This window comes from Mesoplodon mirus (assembly GCF_964341445.2).
Source record: "Mesoplodon mirus genome assembly, chromosome: 10".
In the NCBI taxonomy this organism is placed as follows: Eukaryota; Metazoa; Chordata; class Mammalia; order Artiodactyla; family Ziphiidae; genus Mesoplodon; species Mesoplodon mirus.
In genome coordinates this window covers 70,629,025-70,642,457 of record NC_138986.1, presented here as the reverse complement: position 1 = coordinate 70,642,457, position 13,433 = coordinate 70,629,025, and the positions used below count along the sequence as shown (strand labels likewise).

General features: G+C 38.1%; 1 long non-coding RNA gene across 3 annotated transcripts in view; it reads left to right on the top strand.

Annotated features, from left to right (window-relative positions):
* The window catches only part of LOC309811520, a 111,048-nt gene that overhangs the window by 39,212 nt on the left and 58,403 nt on the right, over positions 1-13,433 (top strand). For 2 of the 3 annotated variants that reach the window (XR_014295198.1, XR_014295200.1), the window contains 3 exons: positions 619-727; positions 1,702-1,823; positions 3,194-3,231. This is a non-coding gene — a long non-coding RNA (uncharacterized lncRNA). The remainder of the gene's footprint in view (positions 1-618; positions 728-1,701; positions 1,824-3,193; positions 3,232-13,433) is intronic. The other variant, XR_014295199.1, reaches the window with a different exon arrangement.

Sequence of the window (13,433 nt, the reverse complement as noted above, 5' to 3'; positions counted from 1 at the left end):
TTCTTCCTCTTCCAGGCCATACAGCCAGATAACATTTTATAAGACTGTATTATACTTAGATGTAGCCAGGTGACTGATGGAATGAGTTAGAAGTGATGTGTAGCATTTCTGAGCCTGGTGTATAAAAACCTCCCCTGATAGATTCTCTAGGCTGTTTTCCTTCACGTGAATTGATGCTGAGGAATGTGGCAACAGCTTTGTGTTAAAGCTGACGGAGCCACAAATGGGAGGAGGCCAGTACCCTGAATCAGTGGCCGGAGGGGAGCCCCATCAAATCAGGAACACTCATCTGGCCATCCATGAGTGAGAAATATGTGTTTGAACCGTTATAAGCTTTGGATTTGTTTTTACAGCAGCAAGCATTACCTTAACTAATAATCTGTGTAATTAGAATCTTGTATAGAATTTATTTTCTTTCACAGTCTATTACTTATGAATATTAGAAGTGCTGTTGTCAGCTTTTAATGATGCCATTGCACATGAGTGAAAGAGTTCACACTGAATAAATGTTTATCTGTTTGACCATATTGTCACTACCCTTATTTTTACTGTTTTCTGCCATCCCTGAATTTACTAATACACAAACAGGCTAGTCCAATTTCATTTTGTCTTTCACAGAGGCCACATATCCCCTCTATCCGCCCCCTGCCTCTGGAATTCTGCCTAAAATGAAACAGCAACAGAAGAGAGGTCAAGAACTTGGAAGGATTCATATGGGAGAAACCAGGTACAGCTTGATTTAATATCAATATTTCATATGTTCAGAGCGTGGAGTTTTCAGGCTACAAGATAACAGCCCATCATTTTTATGCCTTTCCATCTGTGAAAAGCTGTTCCTCAAAGCACAGTGTATGAACAACCTAGCAGCTTTTCATTTTAGGCACCATATTTTTTTGGGGAAAAAAAAAGAGATCTTTTGATGCATAACTAAACTCAGAGGATAATTGAAATCTATGGAGTTTTAGGGCCAGACTCATAAAGAATGCAGATTTCCTCCTGAAATATATTGCTGGGGAAAGGTACAGAGCACAAATCTTTAACATAATGAAAACTTCACCTCCTGCTTATATAAAACAAAGGTTACACCATCTGCTATCTGCCAGTGAAGAAACAAGTACTTTATACACGCTTAAGAGATAGTATCAATAGAATAGGAGGAGCTACAGGGATAGAGTAAAATTTTTAAAGAGGGTTTGGCAAGGGAACGGATGAAAAAGCAAAACATAGAGTATTTTTAGGGCAGTGAAAATGTTCTGTATGATACTATAATGATGGATACACATCATTATACATTTGTCCAAGACCATAGAACGCATAGCACCAAGAGTGAATCCTAACGTAAACTGCGGACTTTGGTGACTATGATGTGTCTATGTAAATTCATCAGTTGTAACAAATTTACCATCCTGGTGGTGAATTGGGTAATAGGGGAGGCTGTGCACATGTAGGGGCAGGGGGGTGGATGGGAAATCTCTGTACCTTCCTCTTAATTTTCCTGTAAATGTAAAACTGCTCTTTTAAAAGTCCTGAAAAGTTTTATAGGAAGCCAAATATATAATGCATTTAAATTTATGGGGTGAGGTTTTGTTTAAAAGGTATGAATAATAATAATAGTAATAATAATGATACAGATAAATCCCATGAAAAGCATTTTATAGCAAAGCATAAAATAGAAGTAGATTCATATTTTCTTATCTTTAGCAGAACTCCTGACATAATGAAAGACAGTAGAAGAATCCGGGACTTCTCTTCCCTCCTGTCTTCCTATCGCTCTTGTGATAGGAGTGAAACCACCAATGCGAACCTTGGACCAGGCTTTTCAGGTACCATCCCAGGTCAGGAACTTGTTAGGCAGGTACCTCGCTTTCCATTAAGGCAGGCAACCGTACCCACAACCTTCGAAACCCTGGGGGACACTGTGGCAACAAAAAGACCAATTAGTCTGAGGACGGTTCTTATAGTTCCAAGCTCAAAGATGGAGATTGTTGCCCCTTTTAGTGTACTTTTTTTTTTTTTTTTTTTTTTTCTTTTTGCGGTATGCGGGCCTCTCACTGTTGTGGCCTCTCCCGTTGCGGAGCACAGGCTCCGGATGCGCAGGCCCAGCGGCCATGGCTCACGGGCCCAGCCGCTCCGCGGCATATGGGATCCTCCCAGACCGGGGCACGAACCCGTATCCCCTGCATCGGCAGGCGGACTCTCAACCACTGCGCCACCAGGGAGGCCCTTAGTGTACTTTTGCAATAACATTTTTCCGTGGGAAAGGTCTCTGTGAAGTCAGTGTGAATAATTCATCTATTTCATGATTCACATAGGAGCGACTTTTCCGAAAAGTAGCACTTTTGTTGAGTTGCACCTAAATCATAACAACATAAAAATTCTAACAAGAGTACATGTTTACGAGAATCATCTTTCTTTCATCACGTCTCTTCTGTCACATCTCTCACTGTATGAATTGTAAGCTACTTCAGTATGTTATTCAAGTGAATCATAGAATATCATTTTTTAAATACTTCTTACATGTAAGGAGCTAGATCTCTGAGATATTTTTTAAGTCACCATTCACTCATTCAACTTTAATCAAAGACTTACTGTGTTCTAGACTACAGCTGCAGTAAAGCCTCAAGGAATAAATAAGCAAAAACAACACAAACAAATACATAAACCAAAGCAGCTAACAGTTATTAGATGTCATGAAATGGTGTAAAGTCTTGATTACCCATCATTTCATTTAATCCTCACAATCACCCTATAAAGCAGGTATTAATAGGATCCTTGTTTGCTACATGAGCAAACTGAGGTTCAGAGTGGTCAAGTCACCCACCCAAGCTGGTAAAGGGCAGAGCCCTGCTTGGTTCTACTCTAGAATGTGTGCTCTTAACCTCCACACAATGTCTTCCATTGTCTTTACTCTAGGATACTACTAAAAACTCTATTGGAGGGTACAAATGTGCTAGCAAGTAATTTTGGTTTTAGTTTGTTTGTTTTGTTATTAACATTTTTATTCAATTTATTTAAACTAAAACATAACCAGGTCACCTATTTCTCCCACCCCCCACCTTTCGCTTCTTGCGAACACCAACCTGTTCTCCATATCTATGAGCTTTTTGTTTTGTTTTGTTTTTAGATTCCACATATAAGAGAGCTCATATAATCATATGGTATTCATTTTTCTCTGTCTACTTTTTTCATTTAGCATGATGTCCTCAAGGTCCAGCCGCATTGTCATGAATGGTGAGATTTCATTCTTTTTTATGGTTGAATAATAGTCCACTGTATAGTTAAACTAAAATTCCTTTTATTTGTGCATCATTTTTATTGAAGTATAGTTGATATACAATATTATATATTACAGGTGTACAATATAGTAATTCACAATTTTTAAATATTATACTCCATTTATAATTATTATTGTAAAATATTGGTAATATTCCCAGTGTTGTACTATATAACCTCATAGCTTATGTAGCTTCTTCTATACATAATAGTTTGTACCTCTTAATTCCCTACCCCTATATTGCCTCTCCCCGCTTCCCACTGCCCACAGGTAACCACTAGTCTTTTCTCTATATCTGTGTCTGTTTCTTGTTATATTCACTAGTTTGTTTTATTTTTTAGATTCCACATATAACTGGTATACAGTATTTGTCTTTCTCTGTCTGACTTCACTTAGTGTTATGCCCTCCAAGTCTATCAATGTTATTGCAAATGGAAAAATTTCATTCATTTTTATGGCTGAGTAGTAGTCCATTTTATATAGATATATGTATTCAATTGTGTATATATACATACAACATCTTCCTTATCCATTCATCTGTTGATAGACATTTAGGTTGCTTCCATTTCTTGGCAATTGTAAATAATGCTGCTATGAACACTGGGGTGCATGTATCTTTTCGAATTAATGTTTTCATTTTTTTTCTGGATATATACCTAAAATGTCTTTATCCATTCATCCATTGATGGACACTTAGGTTGTTTCCATACCTTGGCTACTGTAAATAATTCTGCAATGAACATGGGCATGAGCATATCTTTTTGAATTAGTGTTTTTGTTTTCTTCAGATAAATACCCAGAAGTGGAATTGCTAGATCATATGGTAGTTCTAATTTTAATTTTTTGAGCAACCTCCATACTGTTTTCCACTGTGGTTGTACCAATTTATATTTTTGGTGGAGTCTTTAGGGTTTTCTGCATATAATATCATGTCATCTGCAAATAGTGACAATTTTTACTTCTTCCCTTCTAATTTGGATGTTATTTATTTATTTTTCTTGCCTAATTGCTCTGGCTAAGACTTCCAATACTATGTTGAATAAAAGTGGTGAGAGTGGACATCTTTGTCTTGTTCCTGATCTTAGAGGAGAAGCTTTCAGCTTTTCACTTTGAGTATTATGTTAGCTATGGGCTTATCATATATGGCCTTTATTATGTTGAAGTATGTTCCCTCGATTTCATAAGTGAATGTTGAATTTGGTCAAGTACTTTTTCTGCATCTATTGAGATGATCATACGATTTTTATCATTCATTTTGTTAATGTGGTGTATCACATTGACTGATTTGTGGATGTTGAACCATCCGTGCATCCCTGGAATAAATCCCACTTGACCATGGTATATGATACTTTTAATGTATTGTTGAATTCAGTTTGCTAATGTTTTGTTGCATCTTTTTGCATCTATGTTCAAATTATTCTGTGTTCATCTAGATTGTTCAAATCAAGCAAGTAATTTGAATGCATCAAGAATGTACAATGTGGGACTTCCCTGGAAGTCCAGTGGTTAAGACTCTGCACTTCTACTGCAGGGGGCACGGGTTCAGTCCCTGGTCGAGGAACTAAGATCCCATATGCCACATGGTGTGGCCAAAAACCCTCCAAAAACCTAAAAAACAGCAAACAAACAACAACAACAAAAAAGAATGTACAATGTAACACTGGAGCACAGCAGAGGGAGAGAATAACTTGTGCTGCAGAAGTGAGAAAAAAAGATATTATCATATTGGGGTTGCTGGATAAAGAATGAAGGACAGACATTGCAAGCAGAGGGAAGTTGTTTTCAGACCACAAAAGGCATGGTATTGTGCACTAGTGATGGGATTCAGTGTAGAGGTTATAATGAAAAGTAGGCAGAGGCCAGATTGTTAAGAAGTCTAAACGTGCAATATGTTGAAGAGTTCCTTAAACAGAGATATTAAATGGATTTTTTCTCCCAAACAAAGCTGTTTGTAATGCAGTGAATGGACAGAAACAGTGATGGTTGGGCAGAATGATGACCTTTGTACCATTATTTATTTATTTATTTTGTTTCCGAGGATATTGTTTCAGAAGAAAGAATGAGATTTATGTCTTGTGGAAGGAGTTGTATATAAATAAAAGATAATGACATCTTCTATGTATTAAGAGCCTACTATGAGCTAGTTGCTGTTTGAAACTTTGCATATGTTATTTTACTTAATCCTCAAAAATAGTTTTGCAGTTTTTGTTTTGTTTTCTGCGGTACGCGGGCCTCTCACCGTTGTGGCCTCTCCCATTGCGGAGCACAGGCTCCGGACACGCAGGCTCAGTGGCCATGGCTCACGGACCCAGCCGCTCCACGGCATGTGGCATCTTTCCGGACCGGGGCACGAACCCGTGTCCCCTGCATCGGCAGGCGAACTCTCAACCACTGCGCCACTAGGGAAGCCCAGTTTTGCAGTTTTGCTGCATTTGTATTCTGTTGATAGATGTCTATGGAAAAAAATCCCCATTTTATTGATGAGGACTTGGAGGCTCTGAGAGTTTAAAACACTTGTCCAAGGTAATTCAATTCTAAGTAGCCAAAGAATGAGTTCTAATTACTCTAATTCTGAACAAGGAAAGTAGATGATATTTGCAACCTTTCAAATGGCTTTATTGAGACGTAAATTCTGGCATGTCTGGTTTTTAGAAAGTCTAAATACTTTTTCAGTCACACTTAATATTTGGTCACTGTTGATCAGGATGGATTTTTAATCTTCTCATTTTTAAAAATAATCTTGCAATTAGAGTATATTCATATTACCCTGCACTCTAAGGGAAAATACCAGTGACAGACACAGAACAACTCTCTTAGATTAATAGCAACCTACGTAGCAAATCTAAAGAGATTGTGTAGTACTATCACACAAACCCATTTTTGATACTGACTTCTGGAACCAGGCACTGTCTGCTTGCCATTCTCTGCAGTGGGAGTTCAGGGAGCATCCAGCCAAACTAAAATAGAGTTTGTAGAATCAGATTGATTTTTTTTGGTATTTGCCCTCAGTGTAGCATCATTTCTCATATACTTGAGGCCAACCTAAGTTTGGGAAACTTGCCAATCAATTATTCAGACTTCTTACTTTATTTTATAACCCATAGGATACTATTGACCAACACAGGAAAACGTCTGTTATAAAGAAAGCCAAAAGCTACTAAGAACTTAATAATAGATGGTCACCTTGTCCTTTTTATAGGCACTCCAGAGTTGAATGTTAAATTCAATCAGTCCAGTTATCTTTAATTAATTACACTCTTCTGGAGGTTGATGCCTCACTTTGTCCAAAATTTTACGAGGTAAATAGGATAATTTGCCTAACAATTCCAGGATTTGGAATAGAGCTGGGGAGAGGCGTGTTAACAGATACAGCACGACTCTTTTTCACTCCTTAGCAGAAGGTTGAAGTTCAGCCAGAGGTCTTGTTTAATAGGAGTTTTTAGAGGATATTTAGTGAGGTCCCTATTGGAATGTTATCTGTATCACAAACAACCGTACATCATTTGGTAATCATGGGCAAGTTTCAACTTGGGAAAGCCTTGTGTTGATTAGCTTTATGTAAAATGGAGAGGTCCCAATTTTGAGGATGCCAACATACTTCTATCCTATCAAATCCCTCATGTCAGGCGGGATTATCTGGTGGAGGAGTGGAGGTAGGGGAAAGGGAGAGAAGCTCTGGAGCCATCCCTGGACACCAGGAGGTTTTCACACATCCTTCTTGGCTAGGATATAATATGAGGGGCTGGGCTTCATGGTCTCCAGAGTCTCTTAAAGCTTACAACACTCTGCTCCTAAGCTCTGTCACTTGCTCTCTCTGTGTGAATGCTGGCCAGCGAATGAATGGCCAGCGAGAGTTCCCAACAGGGCCATCTGCTGCTGTTGTCATGAAGGCAAGGCTGAATCCTCCAGCCCCAGCTCCTTACGTTCAGATGCAGCTGTACCACTCCTGACAGCAGATGGAAGCTCAGGAGGCAGCTCACCTGCTCTGCAGAAATGGCCCAGCCACCCAAGCTTGGCTGCAGCTCTTCATTTTTATTATTTTAGTTTATATAGCAAATCTGCACTGGCCTGCTAATTCAGGGGCTTTCAAACATTTGGAGACACAACCCACAGTAAAACAGAAGAATACATTTGATACATACCTAAATACTAACACACAACTCTTACAATATTTTCAACAAAATAACATTTTGCCTTATTCCATGTGATGCCCTCTGATATTTTCATTTTTGATATCGTAACCCATGACAGATTATGACCTACAGTTTGACAAGCATTGTTCACACTGTTTTAACTGGATTAGGCATTAGTTTTTATTTCATTTTCTCTTCTCAAAGAGAATGTAAACCCTCCAAGAGCAAGGACGTTGCACAAGCGCGTCCTTGTATTAAATATGGCAAATAAATACAAATTCATGATAGAAACTAGAGGCATTTCCTTATTGTCTGTGTTACTGCAGCACTACAAAAAGCTAACCTGCACCATTTTGAGGATCCTTACGTGTCATCCATATCCTGGAATCATACCTGAAATTCACAGACTTAGAGCACTTTCACCCAGAAGTCAGGTTTTATTTCCAGGAAATAGGCAGTAACGAAGTTTCTCACCATTCCTAGCATTCGCTCTCATTCCTGCTCAGTCATATTTATTGAACTTTAGCTTACAGCAATTTCCCCAGGGTTAGGCATTTATTAGCATATAAATTTTCTATTTAAAAAAATTTGTATACATGCTTTGTTGACTGAATTGTATATATCTTTTTTTCATGCTTTTCAGAACTAAATATATTTTTAAAGGAAACCTAAAACATTCACTTATTTTTAATGATGATTATGATTGTTGGTGTGTACTTTTATGGTACAGTTATATAAATTCAGTAGTTTCAAAGCAACCTCCCAATATTTTTTCATAAATCTTAACTATGAGTTTCTCAAGAGTTTTATAGACAGGTAACAAAGAGCTCAGCGTGTTTAAATTCCTTGCACAATGTCAAACTAGGCATAGGAGAAAAATATCCAGGATTTCAGACTTCTAATAAAATTCTTTAAATAAATAAGCCTATTTTATATTAAGGTGCTTGATAAAGACTTGAATTAAATATATTATAATTTAAGCTTTACAGTGTTCTGAGAATGTGACTGGCTATACTATGGTATTAAGGAGAGAAAATACACAGCACCCCTTCATAGACTGTTCCACAGCCACAGACTGTATTTTTGTTTTCTTAATTCACCATTCACCCATCATTCATTCATTCTTTCATTAGGTTGTCCACAAACTTATGTCAAATGTTGGTTGGCACTTGGCAAAAAAAAATTGGTTAAAGGCAACTAAAGATATACAAGACATGGTCTTGGTCCTTAAGGAACTTATAAGTCTACAAAGTCATAAATCACTATGATAACAACTGCCAGTTGGTAGTACAGCCATTACCTGTGCCATGTGTGTCAGGAATTCAAATAACCAACTTAATAAAGTCAAATGGTTGTGGAAAAGACTAGGAAGATTCTGAAACCACTTTGAAAAAAACAAAGGACCTTTGAAGGGAAAAGTCCAACAAGCTTCCAAACAGAACCATTAGTCTATAGGAATTTAATTTCTCTACTATAGATGATGACTACACAAGATGTATACTGAACATTACTAGGAAGAATGTGGGAAGCGTATGATAAGAATGGAGGGCTAGGGTGAATATTATACTAGAAGCCTTCATATAAGAATGGAAATCCTTTGTCTTGAAGTAGTTGTTAAATATCCATGAATTTTTGTTTTAATAAAAGGTAGGAAATGCAGACAATAGTCTTGTCACAATTAATCTTACTGTAAGTCTGCATGAGAGGAATGTATGTTACATCTTTATTGACAGATGGCTTTGACCAATGAGAATGCATAGATATCGAAAGGAATTTGGAGAGAAGGACATTGGGAAACACAAGAGAAAACTGGATCCCAGTTCAGTTCACAGATTCTAATGACATCAACTGTGGAGAAGCAAATGCTGAGAAACAAGAGCTTCTGGAGGAGTACCCTCAGTAGGTTCAACCATTAAAACAAACTTCATTCTACTAATTGCTCTTAAGGCGTAGAAAACAAGAAGACAGATAGAGGCCTTCTGGGATCTCATGCAAAGTTGCCATCTCATCTCTCTGGCGCTATCTCAGCATGACAGTGAGAAGAGAGAAACAGAAAACAGTCATGCAGATACTGCTAGAAGGATGCTGACCCATCTAGAAGATTAATTCACTGGGAGCTCAAATACCTCACCCAAGGTAGTACGCTAAATCAAGTCCCACATGGGGAAATGGAACCTGGCTATCCGATGCACTTATAATGTGCAATTCTGTCTTTTTTTGTTGGAAGAAACTTATGAAATCCAATTGCAAGTCTTGGAAATAATGATTTATTTTAGCTTAAAGCTTAATATCAATACCATAGAGAGTTATTAAAGAGCGACCACCTTCCAAAGAAATAAATAGATAACTCAAAAACTAAATTCAAATGCCTAAACAATATTAAGAAAATCAAATTTTGTCATAATAAAAAATAACAAGCTATTCTTTAGTTTAATAGTATTATTATCATCATCATTATTATTATTATTAACAGCCAGTTTGAATGGAGATTCCAGGACATGGGTGTTCAAACTTGCTGATTTCTGGATAAGCTGATGACCTGTATCTAAATAAAAATGTTTATTCCCTTTCTTTTAGCAGTTCTGCTTCTAAGAATTTATTTAGTCCAAGAATATAACCATAGATGTGCTCAAACATTGATCTGTAAGGGTGTAGGATGGCTTATAATGGAAATAATACAAGAAGGGAACAGAACAAATGTCACTTAATAAGGGGCTGATTTGGCCTATCCTGGTACCTTTACATGCTGAATACCAGCCCACTGCCTCCACCTTAGACCCAAGATACTCCCCACTTTATGTCACCATCATCTCTTAACTGAACTACTGCAATATATCCTAGCTGGTCTTGAGATCTTCACACTTGTCCTCCTCCAATACATTCTTCAATAGCAACAACACTGTTGTTAAACTATAAATCAGATCATGTCATTCCACTGCTGAAAACCATCCAAGGGCTTTCCACTGTGCTTGAAATAAAATCTAAACCCATACCACCACGTCAAAGTCCCTGAATGAAATGGCCCCAGCTACTCTTGTTTGTGTGTGTGTGTCCTTTGTTGTTTGTTTTTTGTTTTATATTATAATTTATAAGATATAAGTGTATAATGTGATGAGTTTTGACAAATGTATTTACTCATGTAACACACACCCCTATCAGGATATGAAACATTTCCATCACCCCAGAAAAATACCCTTCTCAGTTAATCCCTGCCCTACTCCCTAACTTAGGGACTATTGTTATGATTTCTATCATCAAAAATGAGTTTTGCCTGTTCCAGGATTTCATATAAATGGAAGCACATGGTATCATCTCTTCTGTGTCTGGTTCCTTTTACTCCACACAGTGATTTTTTAGGTCATCTATGTTGTTGCCCATAACAGGATCTGTTTTATTGCTGAGTAGTAAGTAGTTCATTGTATACCCCAGGTATTAATCTCCTGCCTACCTTTAACTACATTTTATGATACTCTTCTCTGTACTCACTAAACTCCAGCCACACTGATCTTTGATTGGTTCCTTGGACAAGCTTCTTTTGAATCCTCAGGGTCTTTGCATCTGGTGTTCCCTCTGCATGGAATGCACTTCCTTCATTCTTTGCATGGCTGGTTTCTTCTCATCATTTTAGGTCTCAGCTAAAATTCCACCCCCCCAGAGAAACCTTCTCTGACTAGGCTATATAAAGCACCTCCACGTAAGTTCTCTCTGTTACTCTTACTCTTTTCTTTCTGTTATAACACTGATCACAATTTGTAATTCTTTTATTTATTTTCCTGTTAACTTGTTCTATGCCTTCCTTTCCAGAATATAAGTTCTCTGAAGGCATATAAAATGCCTCTTATTCATTGATTTATCCCCAGCACCTAGTGGAGTGTTGGCATATAAAAGATGTTCAATCAATTTTGGGTAAGACTAATGTGATTCAAATAAATAATTACCTAAATGTGAATCATTATTTCAATAGCCATTAAAATATCCTTGAGGAAAAATATATAATGTCATAGAATATTTAGGTTAGAAGGCAGTTCAGTAGGTAGGTTACATAGCAGTATACACGGTATAAACTCATTTTTGTGAAAAGTAAAAATTACATATGTCTGTGCATAATTAACATATTGTTGAGTGGCATAATTTTTATCTTCTTCCTCACATTTCTTTTTTTGATGTGGACCATTTTTAAAGTCTTTAGTGAATTTGTTACAATATTGCTTCCGTTTTATGTTTTGGTTTTTTGGCCATGAGGCATGTGGGATTCTTGCTCCCTGACCAGGTATGGAACCTGCCCCTCCTGTATTAGAAGGCGAGGTCTTAACCACTGGACCACCAGGGAAGTCCCCCTCACACTTTTTGTATTTTCCAAATTCTGTGCAGTGAATGTTAATAATTTTAATACTTGAAATTAATAATTTATTTTTAATCAGTGCCTCCATGTGGATCCCAGTGCCATGCTGACATCCATGTCTTCGCGTGCCTAGATGGCATCGGGCAGGCATAGGCTGAGCCCAAATTAGAGGGAGTTCATTCTGTGTATTTTGTGGTGGTATCAGGTGGTCTTCTAAGAAGCAGAGAAGTCAGGAAGTGGCTCCAAGTAAAATCTCTTCTTCTATTACCAAACTTTTGTGTAAAAGGCCAGCTAGTAAATATTTTAAGCTTTGTGGGACATTTGGCCACTGATGCAACTACTCAATTCCGCCTTAGTGTGAAAGCAGCAAAATATAATCAAATGGGTGTGGCTGTGTTCCAATAAAGCTTTATTTACAAAAACAGGTGGTAAGCTGGATTTGGCCCAAGGGTCTGGTTTTCTGACACCCTGATTAGTGTAACATCTCAAATTTTATTTCCTATTTTTTTTCTGACTATTTAGTAGAGTCAAACCACCTGGCTTTACTATTTGCAGGCAGTGTGCTCTGTTGAGCATGTTATTTAATGGCTGTAGGCTTCCATCTTCATGCCTGTAAAACAAGGATAATAGAAGCTTTTTGACAATTAGATAAAATTGTCCATGTAAAGGCACCCAGCCCAGGGTCTGGCATAAGTGCTCTCTCTAGTTATCCTCTGTTTGCCCCACATCCATTCTCCATCCTGCTCTGCCTGGTGCCTGCAAGACTGGACCCTGCAAGTGGCATCACCGTGTCCTTCTTGCTGGCTGGCTGCCAGTTGAGTTCACCCAGTAGCCCAATAGGAGACACTGGCCAGAGACGACAGGGTGGCAAGAAAAAGCGGGTTTGAGGTATTTCTTCCTCTCTCCCTAGCTATTTCAGCACTGCCTCTCTGTCAGCAGCTGGGTGTCTCCCCACGTGTATTCTGTCTTCAGCTGTCACCGTGACTAAAACACTGCTTTTGTGTTAGGTGCAATGAGGATAATAGTAACTAATGATTATGGGTCATTGTTGTAGTTATCAAGTGTTTGGAAAATTTTCAGGTCTAGGTTTTGAATTTTCTGTTTTTCAGTATACTGTCCATTGTCCTGCTTCTATTTCTTTCCAATATAATTTCCCTCAGCCAACGCTGTGACCTGTGGTAATTGGTTATGGTGGCTAGGAGGTCACCTTGGGAGGTCAACTAATTTATTGTCTTGCTTCAAGTGTGAAGCAGAAGGACAGACAGGAATCTACACCACTGTGCCTTTCATCCCCTTCATGTAGGGAGAATTTAAATATGGTAGTATAAGCCCGTGATAAATTTTCCAATAGTATGGAAATCACTGAGCACATAGAACAATGTATACATTCTCATGTCATTCTTCCAAGTGGTGGACAGGAATAGGGTGATGGACAAGGACAGCATAACAAAAGCAAGATAACTCAAGACAGAGCTGGAAGTCCCTGACCAGGTATTTAGAGAAGTAGTCTCAGGTCCATGGCAGACAAGTATGACAACCCTCCTATAGATTGGGCCCTGGTATAGGGGCTCTGAGCTAGGATCACCCAGTAGCCCTCTCCCTGCCACCTTCCTGAAGCTGAAACTGAGCTAACTACCATTCTGGTTCCTTGGGGCTATTCATATTTGAGCTCTCCTAATTAGCT